Source organism: Pseudochaenichthys georgianus, chromosome 15, assembly GCF_902827115.2.
Source record: "Pseudochaenichthys georgianus chromosome 15, fPseGeo1.2, whole genome shotgun sequence".
In the NCBI taxonomy this organism is placed as follows: Eukaryota; Metazoa; Chordata; class Actinopteri; order Perciformes; family Channichthyidae; genus Pseudochaenichthys; species Pseudochaenichthys georgianus.
This window is the reverse complement of record NC_047517.1, coordinates 3066944-3073906: the sequence shown is the minus strand read 5'-3', so window position 1 is coordinate 3073906 and position 6963 is coordinate 3066944. Positions and strand designations below refer to the sequence as shown.

The 6963-nt window shown below is 41.7% G+C and overlaps 1 pseudogene; it reads left to right on the top strand.

Annotated features, from left to right (window-relative positions):
- The window catches only part of LOC117460045 (uncharacterized), a 6934-nt pseudogene extending 789 nt beyond the window's left edge, over positions 1-6145 (top strand).
- Positions 6146-6963: the final 818 nt, after the last annotated feature.

Below are 6963 nucleotides of genomic sequence, written 5' to 3'. Positions count from 1 at the left end.
CTGGACCAGCAGCACAAGATAGACAGGGGATACTGACAACTCCATAAACTATAGAATATACCTTTTATAAATCCTGAAATCTGTTGGCTTGAAGAAACAATCTGTCAGTTTTGTCAAATTATTTACAATAATATACAGCTATCGTTTTGATTAAAAAATAGAATATGAACCTTACATAAACAACCACATAAAAAAATAACCTACACAAGGAACAGAAACAATGAAAATAAAACTATTGCTGCAAAAACATTCAGTTTGAACCTATGAAACCAAGTAGAAATCCCACAGGGACATTTTGATATGGTTTTTGTTAAGCAGAGCATTGATTATTCCTTCTTCTGCACTGACTCAACACTCTTCCAGTTGGAACATATTGTTATGGCCTCATAAATGAACATATATCATTGCATAATTGGACAGAGCAAAATCGACCCGGGTGAAACGATAAGCTCGGGTTTTACTGTCTGTAATAAATGTTAGAGCATCCTTAGTGGTTTGAGAATATACAAACAATAATCAAGTGTTAGATTATAAGGAGGCTCAAAGGAAAATCAAAAGCACATGTGATTTTAAGGAAAAGTTTAATTTATTATTAACTGTGGATTATTTTGTTGCTTCTTCAAATATAAAAAGTAATATATGTATAATACAAATCTACTTTTGCTGAACAATAAATCCTTTTTTTACACTACTGAAAAATGTGTGTTTTTCCTTTCCATACAATGTTTTTACAATATGTTCTTAATAAACTAGGCATACATCAGCTCACCCTGTGTGTGTGTGTGTGTGTGTGTGTGTGTGTGTGTGTGTGTGGGTGTGTGTGTGTGTGTGTGTGTGTGTGGTGTGTGTGTGTGTGTGTGTGTGTGTGTGTGTGTGGAGAATCCTTAACAAGCCTCGTTAAGTGGAATATAAAGCAGCAGCTGCTGATGTCTCAGTTAATCATCCAGTCCCCTTCCTTTTAGACTTGTGTTTTTGTTGGAAGGTGTGCTGGACATTGCCAAGCTCTGATACTGACTGTATTCTTTTGTTGTACTGCTTAAACTGCAACATGCTGAGGCTTGGGAACATGTAAGTTACATTTCTTGTAGATTTTTTCTATGTGTGTACTTAATTGTCTCTAAATGATGTGTTTTATGTGTTCAAGTTTGTTATGGATGGCTGCAGCTATCATCTTGTGTCAAGCCAGGCCTAATGTGAAGCTAAATTCGCAGTCAAGTAAGCTTCAATTAAGTATTTTACACGCATATTAAGTCGGTTTACATTCTCCTCACAAGCCTTTTCTTTTAACAGGCAGTGGGTTAAGGTCTGACTGTGCCGCAAATGTAATGAGACTGTCGTTGGACAAGGCTTTAGCAGTGGGAAACCAGCTTGAGGTGGAGGCTATCGGTAAGTACGAACTGCTAATAATGCAGCTGATTGGTTCATCACTGAGGAAAGGGGTCCCTGACAAAGCTTATTTCTCCCCTCAGATGGCACCAAGCACATTTTGTTAACACCTAGCATGGCTGCTCAGTGTGGATACAGCATGGAGTCTGACCCGTGGGGTACACCAGAATCTACACCTCCCTGATGGGCTGCTTTGTGGACAACAAGGTTTGTTTGAGCTAAAGTGGTTTAACAGCATTCAATGTAATTTTCTACCAAGTTTAGCTGTGCTAATTCTGTCTCAAGTGACTGAATTAATGGCTCAACAAACACATGGTTGCTCCCATTTTTGTGTTTCCCTGAATTTATTTGTAACCCCTTACCGTTAAAAGACCCAAAGTACATTTCCCTTTTTGTTTGGTACATCCCTAAAATATTAGCACTGCCCACTCAATGTATTCCTCAATCTACTGGTACTTTCTGACTTGTTTGTTACATACACAATATCCATTTAGACTTCAAATGTGTCCCTGAAGGCAAGGATATTCATTTTAATGACAAGAAGCTGGAACCAAGAATATTGGGGAGTTTCACTTAATTTAGTTTTTTTATATTTATAGGATGATGCTACATTTAACGTTGGCTTGAGACTCCAGATGTACGGCGAGAATCCATCAGACGTGGTCAGTCATGACGTGTCTCAGACTTGCAGCTACACTCGCTGGGCCTCCAGGGAGATCCTCTGCGACAGGAACTACATGGAAGTAGGTCATCTTTACATTGATGAGTCCACCATCTTGTGTGTATGGAAACGAATGCTAAAACCACCATTTTGTTTTAGGTTTCGCACCACATGGCTAACCTTGATGCTGAAGCTAAGGGTCAGACTCGGGATGGTAAAGACGAGAAGCTCAACGCCAATCTTGAAGTATGTTGAATTAAACTGTTCAGATACTACAGTTTAATTCCTCCCTACACCAATGAGGATTTAATTATTATTTGTTCTTTCCTGTAGGCCTCTGGTGCATCACAAGGTATCTGGAAGATGACGTTTTACACCCCAGAACCAGTGGCCATGGTGTTGCAAGAGGCTGAACAAGCCGGCTACGCTGCCAAAACTACCTCCAGTCGTGGTTATGCGAAGCCCGTACAATACAGCAGAGACTTATTCAGAGGATGTAAGCAACACACTCCTATACAGTGTTTCTTTCCTTTCCCTCCTTGTCAATTATATTAAACCTCTCCTCTCTTTAGGTGGCTGGAGTCCCCATGGAAGTTTCAGGGTGAGCGCCTACTACATGGCACCACAGGGTCTGAATGTAGTGAACTTGGCAGTCTGCGTTGTCCTAAAGGTGAGTCCTGAGCAACATATTGCTTCACAGTGAGCTTAATGTTTGCACAGATTACCTCACAGCTCATTTTGTCATCAACAGTGGCGGTCCTCTTCACACCGAGGATATGATCTCTTGGCACGTACCTCGACGTGTGACTCCTCTGTTGACGCAGAATTACAGTCTCAGAAATGCACATGGAATCAACGGCAGAGGCTTGATAATCTCAGATGGCCGCACGGGGTACACACTGAGCACCACAGACTTCCACATCGTCGTCGAGATCCCAGTGGGCTCGCCTGATGGTTACTACAAGGTTGGGGAAATCTCTAGATTAGAAATGCAAGAGTCACTAGTGCATTTGCATGTTTTATTGAAATGTCATGAATTATTGCAGAGCCATGCCCCAGATTACCAGTACCACATCACTTACTTTGTGGAGCCCATGCTTGAGGTACTGTGGAGAGAAGATGACTTCCCAAGATGATACCAGATACAAGGTTTTGTTCCCCATCATGACCCCTCTAATGCCTCAATCTCCCCAAATCCAGGATGGTAAGTCACATTTCTAGTAGGTATGAAAAAAAAATGACATTTGAACTCGGGCTTGCTCGGATATATCCTAAAGACTGCTAAACCATTGAATAAAGTCTTCAGATTTTGCAAAATGGTGTGTTTGGATGGGATTTGAAGCCACTTTTTTGTTTTTTTTAAATGGCACTCAATCCAACTACTCAATTTTTCTCTATCAATGTTGAGAAGTTGTAAACCTGCCACTTTCTGTTCCTCAGACACTGTCCCAGAGACTCGGGTGTTCAGCGTTCTCTTGGGAACCTTCCTCCATGACGTTGAGCTGAGGAACATCACCTTCTCCACCGGGGTCCTCACTGTTGAGGAGAGCAATGCCAAAGGCTTCACAGTCCAGGAACACAGCTTGGCTAATGGTCCAAGAGCGTCTTCTCTTTAAGTGCCCTTTGATGCCGATGTTGTCTTAAAACGTGTACGACATTATAGGTTCAAAATATCACTTTGTACCAGCATATTTTCAGTGTTGCTGAGCTTTTATTTCATTTGTTGCAGAATCCTGAGCGCTTGGTGACATCCTACTTCCTCCCTCTGATCTTTGGGTTGATCGTCCTGCCTGAAGAAACTCATTTTGGTCTCCCGGTCGACCTCAGGCCTCTCTGCAGGATATTGGTGAGATCATATTTAATTTGATTTTGACAATATCTTCATGCAAATTGTGTTTCTAAAATTAAATTAAAATGTATATAAGAGTAAAAAGCTACTACCAATCAATGGATTAATGCCTCTTTTGGCTGCTCTAGTGCTACCCATCATGGCTGGCACCTGTGACCAGAACAAACAGTTTTATATCCAGCGTGAAAGTTCGGGGAGTCACGGCTCTAATTTCAAGGCTATCGTTGGACCTCGAGAGCTGACGGCTGAGATGGCTGAAGACTACAATTTCTATGAGAAACGGCACACACCTCATCAGCCTCATTCTGCCATACCTGCCAAGGATGCTGTTTTCGAGGTAGTGTCAAAAACTACGAACATCCCACCATAGATCTTCTGCATTGGCTAACTTTAGTTTTCTTTTCCCACAGCTGCTCACTGCAGAATCATTCAATCCAGAATTGACCTGCTTCTGTTGGATCGTGCAAAACGACTGGGTGCTTGCTGATCTCTATCTGGCGTGCTACTTCCCCTTAAAAAGCAACAGGTAAGATGGGACATGCAAGTATATTTGCTGCTTTAATTGATGGATTTGTGTTGCTTTAACACATTGCCTGCTTCTTCCTCCAGAGTGCCACCCCCAATGGCACAATGACCGCTGTGGCTGTGAAGGTTGAATCGACTCGTAATCTGAAGCCAAGTCCAGCTGACGCTAAAGGACCAGACCCTGCACACCACAGTTCAGGCGACGATCGCGTTGCATATTTCTACCTTCAGTTTGGGATACCTGTGGAACCACCAGAACGGTGACTGTGAATCACATTTAAATATCAAAAGGGTATTTTGTCAAATGTTAATGCTTTTTTGTTGTTTAATAGTTCTTTGACAACTACATGATGTATGAAAATGAGATCCGCCTGTCTTACAACAACGCCAAAAGGAGCAGCCAACACATCACCCAAGTTGATCCTGATTACAGGTAAAAATATTGATTCTGTATAATTGGAGATGAATACCTTCAATGTATGCATTTACATATTTAATTTTTTTCCCCCAATAGGCAAACCATTTCCTGCTTCTATGTGGTCAATGAGACTCGGACTGTTGCCTTCAGCGCTAAACCAAGAACCTATGAGCCCGCTGCAGAGATCGGCACCGGGGAGCTGATGGTGCAGATGAGGCTTTCCCAAGGCATGGTGGTTAATGCATACAAAACACTGTTTGCAGGTCTCCCTTGAAAAAGAGATCTATGATCTCAAGGGATTAATCTGATTAAATAAAGGTTTGACATGAAACCGTAAATGTCCAGTCCTCCTGTTTCTAACGGGACTCTTCTCCTGCAGATCCATCCTACGAGTTCTTCTACCAAGCAGAGGATTATCCAGTGGTGAAATATCTGCAGCAGCCTCTGTATTTTGAGGTGGAGCTGATGCATTCTACCGACCCGCACCTGTAACTCATTGCTGAGAACTGTTGGGCAACCCTTTATGAAGATAGGACATCTCTGCCAAGCTGGGACATCATTGTGGACAGGTAATGTTGTGCAAAACTAACTACTAACTACTCTCATTTCATTTGTTAACTGCTGCTTTATTAACTTCGAAATTCCTTCATTAGCTGTGAGAATCGCAATGACAGCTATGCAACAATTTTCCATCCCGTTGTGAGTGACTCCAGAGTTTTAGGTCCCGTCCCACATCAAGCGCTTCTTCTCTGTAAAGATGTTCACTTTCACTAAAGATGACGAGGTTCTGAAAGACCAGGTAAGACTTGTAATCCAAATCTGGAGTCTTTTGGCCACTGCTGCATGTAGCCACGTGTATAAATCATCCTGTCCGTCCACAGATCTATGTCCCACTGTGATGCAGTGATTTGTGACACAAGCAGCCAGGCAGATGGTTCCTGCAGAGGCCAGTGTGTGCATCCTCCAGGTCAGAGCTACTCAAGACCTGCAGGTGTAAAAAAGGGTAAGTGACCGAGTCTGAACAAATGTAGTCGATCTGGATGTGCAGTTGGTAATCGTTACTTGTTTTGCAGAGCGAAGAAGCACCGACTCAACACGCCAAAGGCAGATCTCCTCTGGGGCAATTATTCTGGCTAACCTTTGAATATTTTCTACAAGTGTTTACATTGTCATTTGCACCTTATGTAATTGTGTTCATTGTTTTGTTTGGGACCAGGGGAACAGTTTTATCAATGAATGTACTGACTTTTATATTGATGGATGACCGTAACGACTCTTGTATTGTGAAAAAAATAAACTCATTAAAACAAAGCCACATTTATTTATATAGTCGCTTTTTTTCAATGTATTGCATCTTCTGTGGTCAATTTTAAGGGACATATTAATAGAAGCAGGTTCTGTGTTAACCAGTACCCTCATAATTTCAAGAAAATGCAGAGAAGCATCAACATTATGTAGCAATGATATCCTATAATAAACAACTAAAAATGATAAGTTGATTTAGGCGCTAAATGAAAGACGTTCTGAAGTTATTATTGCCCCGCCTACTTGAGACGCACTAAAACATGATTGGGCGTTTTTTATTTTTGCATGTCGTCATTCCGCCTTTAGGGAACACGACAAACCTTAACAGAATTCACAGCCAATGGAGCAAGACAACCCTCAAATACTTAAAAATGCTCACTCTGAGTTTACAAACTAGAACTTCAAATGTGCAGAACAACTGTATACAAAGTATATCTCCTTACAGTCCAGGTACTCTTTGTTCAATTTTTGGCGATATCTGTATAGTGTTGCAGCGTATTCTGCTACCCGTCAAATTCTGTGTCCCCGGTTAAAGCTAACATCCATCGTGTAATGTCACTTTGTCATTTCATTACATGTATTGTTTTAGAGACTTTCAACGCTGTCATATTTCCATAGGGATTGTAAAGCCAGTCATGTGGCCACTGCTTACAACAACCGCGGACAGATAAAGTACCTCCGGGTGGATTTAGGTGAAGCGGTGGAGGACTTCTCTTTAGCGATACAGAGTGACAGCAGCTATGAGACACCTTTCTACAACAGAGGACTCATCCACTATTGACTAGGTAAGGCTACAGAGACCCCTTTTAGTTCACAGGA